At 35.9% G+C, this 14,730-nt stretch overlaps 1 pseudogene; it reads right to left on the reverse strand.

Annotated features, from left to right (window-relative positions):
• Positions 1-2: 2 nt before the first annotated feature.
• On the reverse strand, positions 3-12,658 carry LOC131002045 (ubiquitin C-terminal hydrolase 12-like; annotated as a pseudogene).
• Positions 12,659-14,730: the final 2,072 nt, after the last annotated feature.

The raw sequence follows: 14,730 nt of genomic DNA on the forward strand, positions 1-14,730 counted from the left end.
CATAAAACAAAAGTTAGGGGGCCATGAATATCTATTTGAAGAATAATAGAATTGTTTGTTTTACAACCACATCCCCTTTATATGAACATTAACTACAAACAAAAACAAAGGGATATGAAACTTGAGAAGGATAAAATGAGTGAAGAAATACAACGAGACTACTAACTATACTCACTTTACAGACCCATCAACCAAAATCCCGTTATGCACGATATTACATGGGGACTGGAGGCAATGCAATGACACGAAGATGCGAAAATAACCCCCTAAAAAACGAGCCTACCCTTCCAATCCATGTTAAAATGAAAAATTTAATCAACAAAGAGACGATTCGGAAATGAACCAAGCAAATCTCCACCTCTCTTCTACTTCAACTCTCCTCCCGATATCCACACTTCCGGAAATTTTCTTTTATTTTCAGATGAAAGCACCACCGCGACTTCAATTGTATATCTTAACTGGCTTCTCAAATGTGTGGCGGTTCTGTGATAATCAAAGAGATAAGCTTCAGAAAAGTTCATGGATAGCATGCCGTATGTATTAACTGAGAGCTATAAGATAAAAACTGGAGCTTGTTCAAATTATGTTCAGAAAAAGGAACTAAAACACCAATTTCGTGAAATTTTGGTGTGCCAGTATATAGAGAACTAAATCATTATCATGAAAAAAGAGCCATAAAGAACTGTAACTTCCCTATGCTATATACCCTTACACCCCCAGCCTCACGCAACCAGTCACTAGAAGTAGAATGACACGAGATTAAAAAATGGTAAACTGGTGACTCACCTGGTTCACAGTGTACGCCCTTTTAGGTGTAGTATCTGAGTGCTCTAGCCCAAGGTACTGCTCCCAAGCACCATAAACATCTCTTCTCTGGGAAAAAGACAGACAACTTCATTAGTTTCAATTGGAATTCCAACTAAAGATTATTTACTAAATCATCACAAAGATCAGGGGAAAAAATAGGATCGTATTGACCTGAAAACGACTAGAGACAATGTCAGAGTCCTCAAGATACTCTGGACGTCCCAATGACAAAAAGGCGAATTTCCACTGAATATTTTGGCAGCAAAAAGATTCATGATCAAAAGGGAAGCATTATCTACAAAACTCGAACAGAATGTATCGAGGTAATGGCAAAAATAACAGAAAATTCAATTAAGTCGAACTCTACATACCTTCGAAAACTCTTCATCTGGCACTTGCAATTTGTTTTGAATGCGGAGTTTAACATCTGCTAACGTTTCACCTTCATGAATGACCAAAAAGAATGGATCCCCGAAATTCTGCACTTGCTGTTCAGGGCAAAAGGCAAGCATTGAATAAGCGGCTATACATTTATCCATATCTATTTACAAACCTAGAGTTTAGAAAAGGTTGAATTACCACTTGATTCTGGGCAACCTCCTTTGTGAAATGGTAAACATGAATCAAGCGATCATTGGGCCCAAGATTCTTTTCTTCTTCTGGAATCTAAGGAAAAACAAGACTGTATAAATATAAGCTAAAGAAGTTAGGTTATGATTCCCTCAATAAAGAGGCCAAATGTTTGTGGTTCTTGATCAACTTTAGTTCTGAGGTTTAATAGGCAGTATTACTGCACTGTGACTGTCCATATAATTTATCCACAGGTATGAGAACGAGATAAAGCTTAGGAAATAGAACTAACCTCCTCAGTGCGCAAAGTCCAATACTGGTCATTTATGTTCTCAATCTTTTCAAGGATGGGGAAAATCTGCAAAATTAAAAAGATTAGGATTATCCATACCGAAGAATCGTCCAGCTACATATTGTAGTGCATCAACTTCACGCCGTCCAGTCAAACAACAATATGATCGGTTACTGTGAATATTTAACCTCTAACTACAAGCAAAAATTACCCGACATGCAATAAATGACCAGAAAGACTTAGCAAACATATTAAGAATAAAAAAAAGTGTTTGAGCCAAGATCATTACCTTGTAAATCTTGTGATAGAAAACTTCAAGCAACCTAAGTTCAGCATTTGGGTGAGACAATTCTACCTATTATAAGATGCAAAAGGAATAATAAAAGAAATATCGAAGAATAAATAATTTCAATAAAGTTCAACTTCACTTTTCCTTTATTCTCCAATAAGAGAACTGATGAAAAGCAACGAGTTAAACTCAAAGACTATGACTAGGAGTAGAACATAAGTGAAGCAATTGACTAACCTTCGTTTTGATCTCATTCAGAACATCTCCAACAGTGCTTTGCTTTGGCAATCTAATATTGAGAACAACAGCCTGAGAATGATACACACGTTTACGATAATGATATCAAACGTCTAAAGTTAAAAATCATAATAACAGGCATTGCACAGCAATATCAACACCTCATCTTTTGTAGCGTAATGGAAGGCAACTTTCAGAGTCTTTAGACACTGCAATTCTGGAAGAGGAATGTCCAGCACTTCATAATACAATATATCGGAGATCTATTTCAAGAGGCCAAAATAAATCATTAATCAACCAACTAAATTAATACTTCCTTTTTCTTTATTCCTAGGATCCAGTAAGAATTGCATCTTTTGATGAGAACTATGTACAAACACATGAAATACATAAACAATAATGACAGATCATGAACAACTAATATAACACATATGCATAAAATACATAAACAAGAGATGGCAGATCATGAACAACTAAATATAACCATAGACATTATTGAAAATTAACTAATGTGGTTGTTCATATATTATTTATAGTTGTTCACTCAAGTCATTTTTTGTTTATGAATTTTATAGATTTGTGCAGGGTTCTCATGGTTCTCACGAGAGACAACTGTTCTCACATGATCCCTTACTATATATATATTGCAAGGTTCTCATGGTTCTCTCACGAAAGATAACGATTCTCACCTGATCCCTTACCTATATATATATATTCTCATTGGATCTTCTCTCTCCTATATATATATATATATAGGAGAGAGAAGATCCAATGAGAATGACTATCTTTCCTAAGAAATGAGAATAACGAATAAATCAATGTAACACATGAATAGCCGTCTTCGTTAATGTGGTGAAATCCACGAATACGGCTATTCATGTGTTACATTAATTTATTCATCAATTTTATAAATTTATTCATTATTCTCATTTCTCAAAGAAGATAGTCATTCTCATTGGATCCCAATAAATATATTGGATACCAATATATATATATATATATATAATTGATAAGAAACTACAAAAAGAAAAAGAGAAATTCACAGATGGATACTTCGCAACAATACCTGGTTGTAGTGGACAAGCATGTCTAGTAAATGATCAACTGATCTATATTTGATCGGATTGGGCTTTGGTTGCTGAGAATAACAATTGTGAGGAGTAAGCCTAATTTTTGATGGATCCTCCAAACCAAGTTGTTGGGCAACTCTTTCCACTACATCATCATATGTGTGATTCTTCGCTCTGTAGGTTCAAGCCAGACACGCTCACTGATAAATTCTCCAGAATATAGAGAATACAAGGAAATGATACTTGAAAATCAAAGTCCTCAACAGTCTATGTGATGAAAATATGATAGTACTCACAATTCTAGGCAAAATTCATCTTCCTTGGGCCGCTCCAAGGCTCGAAAATGCACAACCTGCATAAGAACAAATAAATGGTTATAAGAAAGTTGCTTTGACATCCAAACAGAAAGTAAGAAAGTTCACAAAGTAGCTCAAAGCCAACAATTACTGTAAAAGCAAACAAATAATAACTATAATATCAACAAAATTCACCAGAAGTGGCTAGAAAGATCCTGCCTAGCTAGACAATAGAATGAATTAATTTATTGACAATGCCCCGAATATGTGTATTTGAATGAACAGCAAGAAAGAAACTGACCTGGCGATTTTTCACATACTCCAAATATGAAGGAACGTCAGGGAAACGGATTTGATCCTTCCGTTCATCCAGAGGTTCGTTTCTGGAAGCAAACAATATCCCCATCTTCGATCTTAAAAGCAAAGAGGGGCAGGGATGAACAAGTACAAATTAGAGTACAGAAATTATTAATAAAAGCAAAAATCAATAATAATAATAATAAATAAATAAATAAATAAATAAAAATAGTAAACCTGACTGAATTGGAATGAAGCTCGTCTATCAAGGCATTCGCACATAACAGATGGCTCAAATTTTATTTCCTATAGAGTTGGCAAAACATGATAATGTAATTTCGCATGCATATCAAAAGAAGCAATTCATTTGACTCTAATTGTGCTGTAATCTTATGACAGACAAACCTCAAAAAGTTCAATCTCTTCATCAGGGGCAAATCCAGCCATTTCATTTAACTTTGAAAGGATTTCAATGGGCTTTGCAGTGCCCTTAACAAGAAGCCTCCCAACGTATCTGTAAAATGTTGATTTGTAAAATAACAGGTGATTGAAAAGAAAAGAAAAAGACAAAAGATGATAAAATGTAAATAAAGAAGTACCGAAGCTCTTCTTTATCAGGATCATAAAGCTTAAAGAACAGGAGTATGTCATCCTTATTTTTTTCCGGTGGAGGAGTTGGTTGTAAATCCTATACATTCAGCACAAAGAGAGTTGAAGCAGGGGGTAACAAAAATTCAGCAATAGTCACTTCTATGAAAAGATCTAACAGAATAATATAAGGTGTAAAAATATCATAGAGATACCAGTCCAAACTCTACTTCCAGAAATAATTTCAGCTCTGCGTTATGGGCTTTATTGGATACTTCCCTCAGTGATCCAACCTGCAGAGAAAAATTAGGACAAGGGTGTACCTAAAAAGCAAACTAGATAGACGAAATGAAATAGCCATAAACATCTTGTGGACATAATCAAAGTAAGCTTAGTCTAAGATTCAGCAAGCCAAAGCCAAAATCAACTCAGTTAACAAATTATTATGATTGTGAAGCCAAATGAGACATTGGGTGGGTCCTGGTAATGGTTTAGGAAAAGTCGGTTCCATAATTTATGGAGCTGGACAGGAACCAGCCAAGAGAAAGGCTCAAGTTTCAGTTTTGAGTTGGCCAATTTTGATGCGACTTCTAGTTCTAGTTTTAGGCGTTCCAATCTCATTATGTACCAAATAGTTCCAAGTTTATATCTTTTAAATCTAAATAAAAATTATGTGCAACACATCATTGCAATAAGGAGTAAATTACTAGGCATTGTGTCAATGATGAAGATAGACTGAAAAACATCATACCAGTTTAGTTTGAAATACAAGTAGAAGTTAATAATATACACAGACAGTTAACATGAACATTTTGCCTCTTATCACAATAAAAACATATAAAGTAATCAAAACCCACTCACTTTTTTCCTTTTTTTTAGAAACTTTTCCATATTTATTGAATATATGGATCAGTTCCGGTTTCAGACTTGCCTACACTGTTCCCTCCTAGAGTTCCAGGCCACAATTTTGAGTTTGACTGCCCAAACCAACCCATGGCTAGGTCCAGCAAGGCCTTTATGCTAAGTTACTATTAGAGGGTCAAAATAAATTTATTCTCTAAATAAAGGAACATAATGTAGTTATAATTTTTTTGAGTTCAGTAGAGCATGCCATACTCTTAAAAAAAGTTTAACCCATTAGCAAACAGGTAGACTAAGTATTCTCAGAAAGAAACATTGCTTACAGTTTGAGCTTCCTCCTGGGGTGTTAATGGTCGGTTTGGACGATAAGTATGGTTCTGCCTTTTTGCCCATATCCAGAAGCGCTGAAATTGAACTGGAATACAAAACTCTTTCGCAACTTCTTCCTTCATAAGAAACCACAAAATTCACTTTACCATCGGAAATAACCATTCCACTTTACAACGACAATACGCAAATAGGACCATGACATGAGTCACATGATACAAATCTCTAGAATAATACCATTTCCTGAAATTTTTCAGACAGATACAATGTTTCCGAAAACACTATTGCAACAATTTTCACTCACGAGGCATCAGCACAACTAGCAGCTTTTAATGAAAGGGTAAAGTCTAATAATGATCTTCTATTAGTATCATAAGGGCTAGTTTTGTGTGATTTGCCACATCAAGGATAAGGAAATAAGATACCTTGAAGAGATTAAAAGGCATCTGCTTCTGGATACGGAAGTTACGGACTTTATCATGATCTACAAGATCAAAATATATATCCTTTCCAATCTGTTCTTTCAAATCCTCATCTCGAGCAACCTGAAAATATTAATAAACGGTTTCAGCAGTCCATGTACTAAAATAGCAAATATCAATTTTGAATAAGAAAGCAGAATGGCAACAATAACCTTGATAATAGTGTAAAGGTGAGCTTGTTCTTTGTATCTTCTCTTGTCTTCCTTTTCTTCTTGTTCTTTTTTCAGTCTGATCTGGAATGAGTAGGCAAGTGATGCTTCATGAAAAAACTCTCTTAGATAATGACAAGGCCAAAACAATTCGAGAGTATTGCTTATATTACCCGAAGATGTTCTGCAATATCCTTCTCATCCACATCACATATAATCTTATCCTTGTCGCTCACTCGTATATACACAAGCATGTATGCATTCGAGTATTTTGTAAATTTGAATGGAGTATTGTTGTAGCCAGGATTTGTCTGTGGCAACTGTCAAATATAGGGAACATAAGCATGCAAATAAAAAGAACGTAAAAGACAAAATCGAAAGGCAAAAATCACCTCTTCCTCACCACCATACTGCTCCTCTAATGCCCTCTTCACATCTTCTTTCGTGACCCTCTCATCATCAAACTTATACCTGAAAAGTGAATCCTAAAACATGAAGTCTCATATGCTTTTCGATAAATTCATACGAAACAATTAAATCAAATTGATTAAGCAACCATTAGTAGCCACACTGGCCCATGAATTTAGTAAAAAATATGAATAAAAATGGAAAAACTAGGTTACTTAAAAAAAATTATATCTCCTCACTGAAATTTTAATATATGTGTTAGTGGACGCATGATGATCAAGGGGTAGAAATTCTTCAGAAATAAGACACATACCACTGGTCAGAAAGTGTTGGTCTGATGAAAGCATAATAGTGTCCACCATGCACCCCACCGCTGTGAACTAAAACACTGTTATAAAAAAGAAGAGAAGAAAAGGAGAGGGTTAAGGTTAGAACAGTATTTGAGCAAAAAGATCTTATTTTTCTTGATAAGCAACTAGTAAATCTATTGAGTAGAAAGAAGGTACATAAGATGAGGAATCCCGGAACAGTACTAAAACAAATTGGACTATGCAAATGAAATGAGTGAAGCACATTCAAGTGGATCTGCAACTGGCAGGACACGCATGCAAATTTATTGTCTTAAATATAAGTAAGAAAACAGCATCATGCTATTCCACCAAGATTTATCAACTACATTTCAATACTGTCCACTTTAAAGCATCCCATATGATTCTTGAAATGCATAACAAAGGCCCACAACCAACATCAGACAAAGAATTACCACATCTGGTCACTTAACAGAAGAGGATGCCTTAAACAGTTACAAATTACTAGCATCACCTAGTAAATGAAGGACAAAATAATTATTAAGTATTTAAGTTATAGCATGTGTGTAAGTAATGGAATGGATTATAAGACAAAAAGGATACAAAACAACGATTAACCTTAGCTTAAGAGGATTAGATACCATAGCATCATCTTATTATACGATGATCTTATAGACAAATGTGTGTGACAAATTCTTATTAGACATAAATGATTTCCTCCCACATCCTTCTGTTATTTGAGATCAAAAGCTCAATTTTTGATACTTCATAGTCCCCAATCCTACTTAATGAAAATAAGAAATGCTGAAAAAATATTTCAAAAGGCAGGAAACAGATAGAACTAGAGTTACGGGTAAAGAGGGTACAATAACCTGTGAAGTATGTACAGGTTTCGTATGCTTCTATCTGCATCTGGCGACAAATACTTTCCATTATCCCTATCTAGATCAAGCTCCAATGGGAATTCATATCGGTCATTTATCTGCCATCATGAGCAATTTTTTTGAACATTCACCAAGACAATTGTTAAACTCCAATGATAAAAACAAAATATCAAGGATTCTTAAATGTGACGCACAGATCAAGTCTTCATTATGATATAAAATACTGCAGCTGCTTGCAAGTACTAACCAGCGTCACAAGAATGAAAGGAAGGTTTCAAGTAGAACTGAATTAGGTGAATAGATGACAGTCTAAAAATAAATTGAGCAAAAACCATCTATAACCACTATTGCTATGTCCTATCAAAAAATTCGGAGGAAGAAGATACAACAAGATTTTGCAAAATCAGCATAGAAACAAGACTTCCTTCTTGTGGAAACACAGCAGAAATCTACCCATAAGTTACCAAGACTACAATCTGAAACAGAAAACCCTAAAAATAATTAACTTCCAAAACTAGGATGAACTTATCTACTCGAGAGTTTTTTTGTTTTCGGTATTAAGAGTAGAAAGCAACAACTACGCATGTTGTTACCAGATTACCAGATTCACAGGTCGAAATACAGTAAAACTCTATTTAAACAAATATAAAAACAGAATGAGATACTCCCTCCGTTTTCTAAGGGGAGTGGACACAGGCTTTAGGAAAAGCAAGTTGTGTATCTACTGAGTGGAGAGGGGGGCCCACAAATTAGAAAAAGGATGATAGTTAATGTGGTTATTTCCAAAAATGGTGGGTCCCTTAGTGGCAATGTGTGTAAATATGTGAGAATTTTAAGGATGATAGTTAGTGGGATTATTTTCAAAAACGGGCTAGGAAGATGTCTCGTGGACGGACGGAAAAGGAAAATTAGGAAGATTTTCGTGAACGGAGGGAGTATTTTATAAACTCTTAGCTACGATCAAAAGGTTAAGCAGTTAATTGATCATGTGCCGAAGATGCATGTTAGACCGTGGCACTTTTGTCATGGGAGCAAGAGATTATAGTGGTTGAGAGACTGTCCTGCTTTCTTTGTTTTCTCAATAGCAGATTATAGTGGTTGCGAGACGATCCGGTCCTGCTTTTTTTTTTTTTTTTTCGTATTATCAAATTGAGTCAGTTATTTAAATTATTATTATTTCTTGTCAGAGAGTTCGGGCTAAAGGCCTATACATGTGCATGGGTTTTTAGGATTAGAGTTTCCTTTTTTTTTCTATACAATAGCAGTATAATAGTTGGAGTCCATATGGAAAATGAACTTTTTCACTTCACACATTTAGGTGATGAAGAGGAGACCCTCTGGATCATAATATTGATTTTAGCAGACAGTTATAGCTGTAGACCTCAGTGAGGAGTTTCTATCAGATTATATCCAAAAAGTAATACTATCACCGAAGCCTACAACTATAACCGTCCCTAAAAACAATACTACTATAACTGTCTCTAACAATGATACTGCTATAATATATAGAAAAGAAAAAAAAAGGAAACCCTAACCCTAAAAGCTCATGCACATGTATAGGCATTTAGCCCAAACTCCCTGACAAGAAGTAATAATAATAAATCACCGACTCAATTAAATAATACCAAAAAGAAAACAAAGAAAGCAGGATCGTCTCTCAACCAATATAATCTTCTACTGCTCTTGCTCCCCTGACAAAAGTGCCAAGGTCTAACAATGCTAACTTGCTAAGCATTATTGGGCACCCAGAATAAACATAAAAAAACAAGATAAAGATAATCAAAACATCAAGCAATAACTACACAACTCACCTTAACCATTGTATCCCTCATAAAATCATATTCAAAACGCTTTAACTGAAGCTGGAGAACTGGAGGGAAGTCCATGAACAAGACACCCTTCTTTGCATCCTAAGGTGAGTAAGGTGAAAGTAAAATAACATTTTTCAGCCAAGGAGTAAAGGACATTGAGGTCAAATGTTACACCAATCAATTTATCAATCTAGGAGGAGAAATCAGAGATACTGAAGTACACGAAATTTTTTAGGGGCAAGGAAGTTAGCTAGATTTCCTTAAATCAATAAAATTAAATGAATATTCTCAAATATACATTATTGTCTGCTTCTGCAGCAGCATACCTGCAAACCATGTTCTTCGGCGTGATATTTGTTATCTCCCTCAAGACGTTCAACTTCTACGTACTTGTCAAATGAAGCATAAACATCCTTACAACCTTTTACATCAAGTTGAAGGTCTGCCACAAGAACATGGGTTATAAATCTCTCCATCAATGTCATAATGCCAGGAAAGTACGACTGTATGACAGTATGAGAAAAATCAATACCATAAAATGATTCCTTTCTAGTAGACTTGAAGTCTACGTTGATGCACGCTATGTAATTCATATGGTGCCCTTCAAACAATTTTTGTATAGTTCCTTCCACAACAGTTCCCTGTGCCAGTACAAGAGCTAGTATTACTTCACAACTTACTTTGTTGATATAAAAATATAGATACACTTAAATATCATGTTGTCAGAAATCAGTACCTTCATCTTGTCCTCAAGCTTTTCGGATAAAACTCTGTTAAGTTCTTGTACATCATGTTGCATAAATGAATCATATGTGTCCCATCCAAATGATTTAGTCAATTCTTTTGTAGCTACGCTGGTGTCATGATACTGGAGCTTATAAAATAAACTCTGTAATGCCAAAGGTATGCTTCCTGTGGGGTTATCATTCTCAGTTGTTGGCATGTGATACACAGCCTGATATAACATTTTTAAGGTTAGAGTGAAACCTCTTCATGCTTCTTTAATTATAATCCATACACAAGACAGATCAATATATCAGAACTATATAGGTGGCAGGAACATATTGTAACCTTTCTGAAGTAAGGAATGTGGTACAATGTTTGGAGCAGAGAATTCATATAACAAGTAGCTCCCTGGTTCTTAAGTCCAACGAAGCCTGTTTCTTTCTTTGAATCATATGTCCAATAATCAATTATTTTACGTACAGCCACATCAGCTTCAACAATACAAGTATCATTCATTAGGTAACCCTTGTTGGCGTCATACAGCTCACTAAGAGGCATGAAAGATGTGAAACCCCAATCACTCTCCCTTTGATTGAACTGGTGCTGAGTATCTGCGGAAGCCACAACAAGGCTTAGCTTATCACAAGAATCATGGTGCAGGTACCTAATGCTGGAGAACATAGATAAACTTTATGTAGATAAACAAATTAATCCTTCAAATTTGGTGGGGGTGTAGTGGAGGAAGTCGGACTCAAGGCATTTGACAAATTCTGAATCTGATTACAGAAAAAGAAAGCTTAACAAAGCAAGCAGCAGTGTCAACCTATAGCATGCATACACAGTTATGCCTAGGTCCACCCGACTACTGCCTAATTTAAAAATAAAAATAAAAAAATACAAGGCAGTCCTAGGATGTACCTTTTTTAATTGTCAACTTGTTATGCATTTGATTAACTATAGACAAGCTAAACTGCGCATATCTGTTCCACCCATATGGTAAGGTAGCAGAATCAGCCACATCCAAATACATTGACAAGTAATCCACATTGTTTCCCTTAGGAAAAATAAGCACCCGCCTGCAGAAACCAGTGCAATTTGACTGTCATACGGATCACTCTCACAGGGGAAAAAATCAATTGAAATCTAGCTATGCAACTTTTATCTCATGGCAATATAAAGCATTAGTACTTTTTCTAGTTAATTTCAACTACCATAATACATTTCCATCCTACACAAACCAACCTATGTGAAGGAAGATAAAGCTAAATCAAAGCTTTGAGTTACCATTTAAAACTCCCAACAACAAAGACATCTGAGTAGAGCTTCTTCGTATTCAATCGGGAAAAGTTCTCTATTGTCCACGTGAAACGAGAAGTTTGTGGCTCATCACTCGCCTGATTCTCCACGGTCCCAGCATTTTCCACTGGCGCCACTAAGAAATTGACAATGCTTTCAAAACACGACACAAATAGAACAAAACCTCAAAAACTCAGAATGCACTGAGAAAAATCATAAACTGTAACAATCTACTCTGAGGAACGCATGCCAGATACAACAAAGAAGACAGAACTTCATAGGCACTTGTGCATCTCTATACCAAACAACCAAAATTCTAGTAGAGCGCCAGAGGGGAGTACCTTCCATTGGCTGAGGTCCTTCGACTAAAGGCTGAGGACCTTCCACCAAATCTGAGTGTGGCACCAGCATTTCTTCATCTTCCTGTTGCTACAGTTTCACAAGCAAAAGCAATACGATCAATCAAGCGTGATCCGGTGAAACCATAACACTTACTCCATAGTTGAACTTCGTACTCACTCAAGCAGCTCCAATTAAGAAATTCTAATTACATTAAGATACTAAAACCTCCTTTTAGTTCGCAAAACCCTAGAGGATCAGAGCCATTCAATCTCAACAAACAGACGCGAGTCCGTAGATAAAAAAATAAAAACTCCGCCATAAACATGAACTCCAACGAATTATCAACATAACGTTATGCATGCATATCTACAGACACGGATGATAGGAAGTGTGAAACAGAGCGTAAACCGAAATTTGGAAGTTGGAGAAAGTGGAGTTACATCCAACGGCTGAGGAGTCATCATCGTCATGGATTACGAGATTACAGCCACCTGATCGATGAATCAGGGCGAATTAATGAAATTTGGGGGGGGGGGGGGGGGGGGAGGGAGAGGAGGGGCGAGATGGAGGGAAGCAGGGAGATGGCAAGTTAAGAGAGAGAAACACAAGGGAAAAAAAAAACCGAAAAAAAAAAAAGGCTTCTGGGTTTTCGCAGTGTTGGCTACGACGGGGATATGTTCGGGATTATAGGAAAGTAGAAGGTTAAATCAGGGATTAAGGAAATGATTTTACTGGAGTACAACGTTAACGATGCTACTGCCATGTAGGCAGACGCCGAATCTTACTTGTGCATGGGAGACGGGCGTAGGCTTGAGAGACGCACCTGATTAACCGACATTTTATTTATAATAAATTTCATTTATTTTTCTTTTCTCTTTATTTGAGGGAATGTATTCTCTCTCCGCTCCATTAGATCAACATTTAATTGGATATTTTTAGATGTTGAAAAGGGAATTAAGTAATTGAATTCATTATACTTATTGTCATTACCCTTACTTGAGGGTAACATAAATACTCAATTTGTTACCCCTCAAAATAGAGGGGAAACAAAAGAAAGGGAATCTCTTACTAATGTTTCATTTCCATTGTTAAACCAAACACTCAATAAAAGTAATGGGTATTATTATCATTCCACTCCTTTATTTGATTATATTTCATTTTCATTCCTCTACTTGAACCAAACGAGCACTAAATATGGTTTGTTTTTTTATTTTGGGATGTCCCACTAAAATTAGTTCATTCTTAAAATAAAAATAATTAATGATGCTTTATTTTAATTAAGGGAAAATATATCCTTTAATCTCTGAATCCATAATTCATGCCATCTCACTTTTAACTTCATTATTTCTCACTCTCATTCTCACACTCTCTCTCTCTCTCTAGCGGCGCGTTCTTTTCTCTGAAATCTTAGTCGCCCTTCTCACGGTGCATCCCCTCTGTACTGCAACCCCCCTCTGCCATAGCCCCTTTTTCCATCTTTGCCGCCGTGATGAAATCCTTATATCCCATACTAAATTCCTTCGAATCCAAAGCCTTAATTGTCGATTCTGTGCAAGAGGAATACTTTAGTTGGTGGCTATGTTCCTGATTCGCTATCTCCAGTTGATGTCGATGATTTCTTCGATTTTAGTGATTGTGGCGCTTGGGTCAAAACAGATGGTAGTTGGACGGTGGTACTAGTGACTATGGAGCCGGAGACGGTCGTACTAGAGACTGAGGCGCCGAAAATCGAAGGACAACTCATTGACCGCTTAAAGAGGGTGGTTGACATCATGATGCCCATCTATTTTCCAACTACATCAAAAGGGTGTGGAAATTCCTTTCACTAAAATGATAAGACTATGAGTTTGATTTTGCATGTGTGATGTGCAAGAGCTATTTGTAGGATTGATGTGTTTATACCTAAGTCTATAATTAAATGATGAGAATATGTGTTTGGTTTTACTGAGATGTTGAGAATATATATGTGCATGCGAGGCCTTTGACTTCACCGGTGATTCATTTCCAATGAGATGTGGTCGCTGATTAACCCTAGATTATAACTTATATTCCCACAGTGCTCTTGTTGCATTTTATGCCAATTGCTAGCTTCCTTATTATTGCTCTTCTGCATAATTCCGAACTTTGAATTTGAAGTAGATCAACCTACACTCTCTTTTGTAAACCTTGGTGCATTTATCTTCTTACTGCTTATGCTTAACTGTATAATCTAACCCGCATTTCTATGTTTTCTTGCTTCGGTTGATAGACGAGTGATAGTCCTTCTCGAATAGTTGAACTTCAGGCAAGCTTCCTTCATTTTGCCAGAGAAAAGTTTCCCATCTTTTGAATTATGTAGAAGAAATTGCACTATATGGTTTTGTTGTGTGTTAGTTAGTTGTTTATTCACCATTTTTTGAAGTTTTTGAAGAAAAAGAATGAAGAAGAAACAAGAAGGAGGTGAAGAAGTGAGTTAGGACTAGAGTTTATTTATTGTTGTTGTTTATAGGGAAATCATCTTTTTGTTGAACATTTTGGCATGCTGTAAGTTTCAAACATTTCAGTTTAAAGTGGCATCAATAATTGAAAATTTTCAATGAAATTTGCTTTGAAATTTTTCCTCTATTTTCCTTGAACATTCTACACAAGGTATTATACTCCAAAAATGGCGCTTTGGTTTTAATTCATGAAACAAAACTGCCGCCTTTTAT

Source organism: Salvia miltiorrhiza, chromosome 8, assembly GCF_028751815.1.
Source record: "Salvia miltiorrhiza cultivar Shanhuang (shh) chromosome 8, IMPLAD_Smil_shh, whole genome shotgun sequence".
In the NCBI taxonomy this organism is placed as follows: Eukaryota; Viridiplantae; Streptophyta; class Magnoliopsida; order Lamiales; family Lamiaceae; genus Salvia; species Salvia miltiorrhiza.